We start from the raw sequence: 8,674 nt of genomic DNA, 5'->3' as shown, positions 1-8,674 counted from the left end.
TATGTGGGAAGACAAACACCTTCACTCCGAATGTCCCCCTCTTCCTTCTTCTTTCCCCACTTTTTCTTGCCAAGAATGATGTCATATGGTGTAGGATACCCCTTTGGTCAGTTTGGGTCAGCTGGCCCAGCTGTGTCCCCTCCCAACTCCTTGTGCACCCGCAGCCTGCTCACTGGTGATGTGGGAAGCAGAGAAGGCCTTGACTCTGTGCAAGCACTGCTCAGCAATAACGAAAACATCCCTGCCTTATCAACAGTGTTTTCAGACCAAATCCAAAATATTGCCCTATACCAGTTACTAGGAAGAAAATTAACCCTAGCCCAGCCAACACAGAGTAGAATTAGGATTACCTGAATCCCAATCCTATAGGCTGTCCCCTAGGATATGGAGTTGTACTGCCTAACAGCAGGAACCAAAATAAGCTTTGCCACATCAGATTCTTCTGCTAGTTTTCAGAAAGAAACAGGCACGCTAAGATGGAGATTCAACCCCCCAATATGTGCATCACCTTCGAAAAGCAAGCATCACTCTCTGTTGTGTGGTGGGAGATACATACTGCGTCTGCACTAGGGTGTGCCAGTTATATACCTCAAGTGTAGTATGTCCCTAAAACCTGACTGTCCCTTACACACTCACCCAAAAGCACACAGAGTTACAAACTTGGGAAGCATGAGTATGTTGATAATCAGCCAAGCCATAGTTTACTATATTCGTCACTTGTTCCCTGTGATTTCTCACAACTAGTACAAACTGGAGGCAGGTGAAAGCTCCTAGCTCTTTCCTTATTTTTTTGTTGGGGGGTTGTGTGTGATTCTCCCCAGAATACAGGGTGGGTTTCAGCTGGGTGTTTTCTTTCCTTTAGTCCTGCTACTTATAAACTCCATTAAATCACAAATACATTTCATGCATCCTTATGCACTGGTAATAAACTGCTGTCTAATAAATTCTAATACAGTTGTGCCACCAGCATAAAAGAGAAGAAATTGCCCATAATACCAGGAAATCCCACCCCCCTGTATTGATTTCAGTTCAGCAATATGTTACAACACAAAGGCCCACAGACCCACCAGGTGCTAATCGATTCTGGGCTGAAATAGGAGGATTTCCTCAAGAACCACTAAGTGGTTTTGTTCCCTTTCTGTCTTGTCCCTTAGAAAAATGAAGTCTCACTCACCCTGGAAGATTTATTGAGATCTTGAGGGAAGAACAGATGTTTTATATGTGATAAGGTGGTTTTCCAAAGAACACAGTTCATTCATCTCAACAGAAATCTAAGATAAAATTAAAGCATTTAATTATGCATACTTCAGATATATATTGTGTGCTATAAAATGTGTGCTAAAGGGAGCAAATGTTTTTTGTTCCCTGGGGAAGGAAATTGCACATCAAGGTTTTTCCTGAAGATTTGAACATGTTTTGTCTGACATGTCCACTGTATCTTTAGTTCTTGTCCTGGTTTTGACTGGGATAGAGTTAATTTTCTTCCTAGTAGCTGATACAGTGCTGTGGTTCTGGATTTAGTATGAGAATAACGCTGATAACACACTGATGTTTTAGTTCTTGCTCAGCAGTGCTTACCCTGATCAAGGACTTTTCAGTCTCTCATGGTCTGCAAGTGAGGAGGGGCACAACAAGCTAGGAGGGAGCAGAGACAGGACTCCTGACCCAAACTAGGCAAAGGGATATTCCATACCATAAAACACCAACCCCATATAGACTGGGGGGAGTTGACTGGGAGCCACCAATCACTGCTTGGGGACGGGCTGGGCATCAGTCAGCAGGTTGTAAGCAAGTGTATTGTGCATCACTTGTGTTTCTTGAGTTTTATGCATCTGTCTCTTTTTCCTGTTATTATTGTTGTTGTTGTTATATTTATTTCCATTATTAAACTGTTCTTACCTCAACCCACAGGTTTTACCCTCTTCCGAGTCTCTCCCCCATCCCACCGCGAGGTGGGGAGAGTATGAGTGAGGGGCTGCGTGGTGCTTAGCTGCCAGCTGGGTTAAACCGTGACACACTCTCGCAGTGTCACTAATCTGCTCTGACCTTGGCCAGTCCACTGCCCATCCATCTCCCATCCCAACTTTCATCGGCTTTTTATATTTAAAGGTTAAGCTCTACAAGATACAACTTTTTAAAGTACCACATCTGTTTAAAATAAATGAAATCCTTGTCAGTATCAGTTGATTTCTTAGTTGTCTTATGGCACATTATGCAAATACTACCAGCACACAATTAATTACATCTCAGCTTAATTACACTTTGTAATTTTTCTCTGCAAGTATTTCATGTGCAGAGCTGTATTGCCACATACACTAATACATAACAAAGGACAATCACTTCCTACATCCTCAGGGCTACATTGCGGATCTCTATGACACTGTCTGTATTTTTTTAGGTGCACTCTGTAGCATTTAAACACTAGAGAGCAGTGAGCAACTCAGCAGCTGCTGCCTTGGGCTGCCCAACCCCGAGTTCCTATGCACTCAGTGACATGGAATAGCTGCAATACCTGCTCTCCTCCGACCAGTTGCTCTCTTACACCGAGGGGCCAGAGTTACACCCTAAAACTACAGAGATGCTCTCACTCTGGTCACTTCCTAGCAATTGAATAGGAATTATTCATGTAATGCACTTTCATGGAAATGTTTCTCTTAGCTTTGGGTTAAGGAGCTCATTTTTTCCCACTTGGCTAAGGCAAGGTGCCAGTGGACGTTTGACAAACAGAGGCTGAGGAGTATATTATAAACCGGGTTCTGCTGCGTTATGAAATGCAGCTTGGGCCACAGGACAAAAGTTCAAAATAAAATGACATTCATTGTCTTAAACAAGGTATCTCTAAAGGGAGATCAAAAGGACAAAGGCCACATCCATGAACAAGCAGCATGGCGCAAAAGGGGCATTTCCATAGAGTGAAACAGTCACTGGCAATTACACTATATGTATTACATTTGTTTTGCACTAGTTCTAGTCTGGTGCTGGACAAAATGTCCATTAGCAGTGGAAGCACACGAGGTGCACTCCTGCAGTGCCTCTCAGTGTCCCACCCTCCACAAAGCCAGTTTGACTGTCCCAAGACCACTCTGCACCACAAATCAATGCAGAGTCAATCAGGACAATCGAGAGCTTAGTGTCAGAGGTGCGCTTCTGATCTGAACTGTAGCACCAATGACCAAAAGAATGTCTTTGGTATTTTTTAGGCATGATCCAAACTGCTGTTAAAATCAATGCAAAGACTTGGTTGACTTCATCACTGGAGCTTCCCTTCCACAAGATGTGAAGGGAAGGGGCAGGATTACTGGCCAAGAAAAGATGAAGGGAACAAGAGAGGAAGGAGTGACCATGTGTTGACCACCAGCGACACCTTCTCTGCAACTAATGACTTTTAAAACTGTGATTTGGGTACAGGGCTGAACGCAGGCATTGAAGATGGGATAATCATTCTTGGCTTCTCCATGCACTACGAAGTGTTGAATGGCTGCAGACCACAGTATTAATGACATTTTAACTATGACTCAGCCACTCTTCCAACGGAAGGCTTCTGGAATATGTATTAGGAAGTAATACAGTACAGAGACAATCAAAGGGCTGCAGAAGTTGGGCCAGGATTCCTTGAAGACTCCTGAATCAATATGTGTGCAGCCTCTTCCAACATTTTGATGGTCTCGTAGAAAGGCTAATCATAGCCTGGCATGAAATATCCAAAATGTTTGTGACTTATTGTGGCTGTTCTGTTGACTCAGTATTACCAGCTTCCCTTCCCTCCCCCCCTTTTTTTCCTCCCTTCATTTAACAGAATCCAACATTTCTTCGTGTAAATGAATGTATTTTGGTATTTAATCAGAGCGAGCTGCATCTGGATTGCTCCTTTATTCCTATGAGTTTCTCAGGCTCTGTGGAATATGCAAAGATTAGCTCATACTGACATGTGAGGCAAACAAAACTAAATCCAGAAGGGAGGTGGACTAAACATTGGCTAAATGTCCAAGAAGTCAGAAATTGCAGAAAACTGAGCACAGAGAACAAAAAATACTCCTTTTCTGTGCAAAAAAGTTCACCTGCTTCACCAGCAGAGCTCAATGGCTGCATGATGTGAACCTGATTGTGAGGAGAAGGGGAGAGCTCAAAACACTTCATGTGGTCCCTCAATGGTTACAGCCTGATAAACCCACATACTGTTCTGTACTATGCTTTGGTTCCATTTCATCACTTACATTGCAAGTTTAAATCACACTGTGTTTGTGCAAAGCTCCCATTTAAGCCAATGATTTAGCAGTGAGAGATAAGTTATTAGGGCACCGCTGTTATTATTTGAATTATTAACATGGAAACTCTCTCTCCCTGCTTTGTTTGGCATTTCTAAACCCTTCATGCATGGAGGGGTCCGTGACTATAAAAACCATCCTAATAATCTCAGTGCTTCGTGGTCCCTTCCACCAGTGACAAATTCCTCTTACACTCGGGATATTAAACACTTCCTCAGCTTGTCCTTATCCCTTGAGGGAAACCCGTGTTCTGCTTCCACCACTACAAATAGCTGCGTTTATAAACCTAGCGACAGACGTCAGGAACTCATCTCCTTACCACGGCACAACATGCCTCATCTACTCGAGGGGATTAGCTGCGGGGAAGGAGGCGCTGACATGAACCGGTTGCCTCACTGCCTCGCTCTAAAGGCGGCGGCCGGCACACAGCCGCCCAAGCAGCCGCGCTCTGCCACCGCGGGGCTCCCGCACCGGTGCTGCGGGGCCGGGGCTGCCCAGGGGCAGAGCCCGCCCCGCGCTGCCTGAGGGAACGGGCCCCTCTCGGCCGTTACCGTCCCCCCTCAGCGCCAACCGACACCGCGGCGGAAGCCGCTGCCTCACGACAGCCCCGCCCACACCCCCCCCTCCGGCTCGCGCGCTCGCGCCGGTGGGCGGGGCCGCGCCCGGTGACGCTCGTGCCTCTGCGGCGCCCCGCCCCTCCCTCCCTCCCGTCCGCCGCGCGCGGGGGCGGTGCCAGGGCTGCCCCCCCCTCCCTCCCCTCCTCAGTCCCCCCCGGGCCGCCCCGCCCCGCGCCGTCCCGCCCCGCCCGCCACAGTCGCTGCTCCAGCGGGCACCGGAGCGCGGCCCGCCGCCGCCCCGCCGCAGGTGAGTCGCGGGCGGCGCCCGGGCTGAGGTGGTGGCGGTGGTGGTTGTGGGGGGGAGAACGTGGACAGGCCGCGCCGCGAGGAGCCGCCCGGCGCCTCGCTACCGGCGATGGGGCGGTGAGAGCGCGGCGACCCCGCCCCGCCCGCCGCAGGGGGAGCGGTCCGGTGCGGCGGGAGCTGCCGGGAGGGCGGGTGTAACCCCCTTCCCCGAGCCCGCCGCTGTCCCCAGCCCCGGGGGTCGGCGCTGAGGCGCGGCTGCCGCCCCGCAGCCCCTGGCCGGGCGGTTTGTGCCCCGCGGCACCGCCCCGGGGTGTGGGGAGAGGCGGGCGCGGCCCGCAGGCTGCCGCGGGGGCCCGGCGGCCGCCGCCCGGCCGCTCCCTGAAGGTTACGGGCGTCGACCTTGGGGGCGTCCCGCCCCAGGCCTGCCGGTGCCCGCCGCGGCGCGGAGGGGAGCGGGCGGCGGAGCCCCCGCGGGTGCGGATGCGGCGGGGTCCGGCCGCCTCCCGTGGCCGCGGGAGCATGGGGCAGGTGCGATGTCCCCGTCTTCGGGGCGCGGGGTGACCGCGGCCAACGCCCGCACCTGCGGGGGGCGGAGCGCGGCGGCGCCCGCACCCGAACAAAGGGGCCGGGGCTCTGCTCCCCGGCCGGGCCTGTGTAGCCGGAGCCGCGGTGCAGCGCCGGGATGAGCCAGAGCAGCGTTTGTGTGAGGCTGAATTGCTGCTCTCGGCTGTGGCGGTGCACCCGAAAAGGCGTTGCTGGTAACCATGGCTTGACCCGGCCTGCAATAAAAGGAAGAAGTACAAAGTACGCTTGTTAAGTTACCCCAATAAAAGGTGCTTTTCAGTTGCTCACGTATTGGGTTAGGTAAATAATCTGGTGTTTGCTTTGGGGTTTCTTTTAAATGGAAGCTAACAGCTTCAGCTCCTTCCCCTTAATTGAGTCTGTTTAAAAATGAAGATGTTAAGTGGGCCACATGTATCCCAAGAGTCACCTGGAGAGGGATTTTTATGCATGATCTGCCTGTCTGATTTGTAGCATCCCTGAACTGTCCTGGCAGAAAGACTGACAACGTGTTTATTTTCAAACTCAAAATGACCCTAATGTTTTGTTTCAACCCTGTGTTTCCAATTCTCACTGGAAAGAGACTTTGCATTCTGCAGTGTGCACCTTTACACTTGTATGAGTTGAAGTGGTCCATACCTCTGCTGGCATTTTGATGTCTGGAGATAGGTAAGGGAGAGGTCTGCACAGAAAGCTGTCAGTCATTCGTCATCTTTTCCAATCAAAGTCTGAAAAGAGAGGAGCTGGATGGACTGAGAGAAAGCATTGGCTATCCTGTCTGTTATCAGGACAATTAATAGTGATTGTAACTGGAGTATTTTCTATCACTGGAAAATCCTCTTCTTTTCAGCTGACTTATCTAACAGCATGCACCTCAACATTTACATCCTGGGAAATCATGAGCATTCTTAATGGAATGAAGAACAACTGTGTGATATGTAAATCTCTGATGTTGAAACTCTTCGGTCTGTGCTTGTGAGACAGCTTGTCAAACCTTGTTTGTGGAAGCCTCCAAATGGCAGAAGTTGCAGGGATTGCCAGTGCTAGTGATGGGTTTCCCTTTTTTATTATTTGTCTGTACAAATGTGACATACTGTTGCACAGAATGATCAAAAAAAGCCTTTTTTGGCATGAGAGGCCAACTGTGGGGTTAAATAAGCTCTGTTGCTAAATAGTGAACTTACTCCTTTTGATATTGCACATACCTTGAGCCCAGTCTTTGCTTTGTTGTGTTCTTCTGAGTTTGAGGAAGGGAAAAAATGTATCAATTTTAATGTGGAGTATTTTGAGTTGCACGTACTCTGGCAATGTTGAAATCATGTTGTCTTTATTGTTTCTGTTTAGACCTTAAGGAGAGGATCTTTAGCCATGAAAGAGAAAACTAGAACACCTCCTAGCTGTGCATTTGTTGTGAACTCTGTCACCTGCGGGCATGTATCTTTGCATAAATAATCCACAGAAATAGTAGGCTGTCTGGGGGGGGCTGAGGGGCAGGGAGGGATGTGCCTGAGGATAAAGCATTGCTGGCTGAAAGCAACCACGGAGGAGCACAAGTCTATTAAGTAAGTGGTGTTGGAGACTTTGTGGTGGTCCATGTGTCTTCTGTGTTCTGACTGACTTGCATAAGGACAGTTGTGTTCTTAACCTTACTTAAGGCATGCGCTGGCATCCCTGCGTATACTTGTTGTAAGGGATCACCCTGGAAGAGGGGTGTTCTGTCTACAATGAGCTTTTGCTCCTGTTAAATTTCAAGTGTGTCTGGCTTGGAAGGAAATCATTGCTGAGGTAAAGGATGTTGCTGTGTTAGGAACCGATGTATGGCAGCCTTGGTTATCAGAGAGTAATGTGGGCACAGTGGCTTGTTATGTACAAAAGTTGTTTAGGCAACTGCATTTTGGCTCACTGACAACAGCATTGTTTTCCCTGCAGTTTCACAATTGAAGAAGAAATAATTATATGAGAAACATCTTTTAACTTTGTGATTAGATGTTTATTGTGCTGCCTTAGCAAGTGCTACAGCAGTCCTGGGAGTAAGTCGCTAATGTCATGTGTTCTGGACAGGGAACTCCTCACCCCCTTGAGAGTGCTTACAGCCAGCTTCCAGTAAACTTCTGATGGCTCCAAGCTATTGAAATTACTTTGCATCTAAATTGAAACCTATTTTAAGTGAACAAGGTAGTTTAATAGGCTAGTGACAACATTCTTTTGAACATATAATAGCCTGCCCACATCACACACGCAATTACGGGACAACTGTTTTAAGTCTCCTTCCTCCCTTATGAAGAATTCATGTGAGGAACCAAGAAAATAGAACAGTTGGTAGAATTACAGTACAGCCACTGAACGTTCTGCAGAATGTTTTATATTTTATAAATTACTAAGTAGGGGAGCAATGGTTATATGTTATTAGTCTGTTGCGGTATTTAAAATCAGCTCTCAGGGTAGTTCTGAAATGTTATTAGTAACTCTTACTGTCTGCAGAATCTGAAATTATTTGTAGTCCTTCTGGATGTAAAGAACTTAAGAGTCACTTTAACTATAGCAAATGTGCCTTGCAGACAGACCAGGGAGGTATTAAAGCCTGTTTTGCTTCTCGTTCTGTTTTCCTAATTATTGTGAGTCAGAGTGAGCACCTACCAACCAAGGATTTGTCAGTGGGTACAGCTGCTTGTCAAATCTCTTTGGGAGATGGGCAACCATCAGGTTAGGCTTCTACTATGAATCTTAGGAGCTCTACACAGCAGCAAAACCAATTCTGAAATTCCTACGTATAAAACAGCACTGGATTTAGGGGTGGGAGCAAGTTGGAAAGAAATGTATTATAGGCTAAGTAACGCTGCTTTAGAACAACCCGATGTTATAACTGTTTCCCTTTGCCTAGAGGGTGGCTTAGTCTTTCCTACTAGTGTTTTGTTTCGGATTAGTTTTGTATCTTTCAAAATTCCCAGGACCTTCAGGGCAATAGATTGATAACACTGAAGTGTC

General features: G+C 47.9%; 1 protein-coding gene across 1 annotated transcript in view; it reads left to right on the top strand.

The window, feature by feature from the left end:
* The first annotated feature begins 4,943 nt into the window (after positions 1–4,943).
* RALA (RAS like proto-oncogene A) overlaps positions 4,944–8,674 on the top strand; it is a 30,937-nt gene continuing 27,206 nt past the window's right edge. Inside the window, exon 1 of the mRNA XM_030510759.2 lies at positions 4,944–5,129. The gene's annotated coding sequence lies outside the window, so the exon portion shown is untranslated. The remainder of the gene's footprint in view (positions 5,130–8,674) is intronic.

Source organism: Strigops habroptila, chromosome 1 (assembly GCF_004027225.2).
Source record: "Strigops habroptila isolate Jane chromosome 1, bStrHab1.2.pri, whole genome shotgun sequence".
NCBI classification, from domain to species: domain Eukaryota; kingdom Metazoa; phylum Chordata; class Aves; order Psittaciformes; family Psittacidae; genus Strigops; species Strigops habroptila.
The sequence above is the reverse complement of the archived record's forward strand: the minus strand, read 5'-3'. Positions and strand labels throughout refer to the sequence as shown.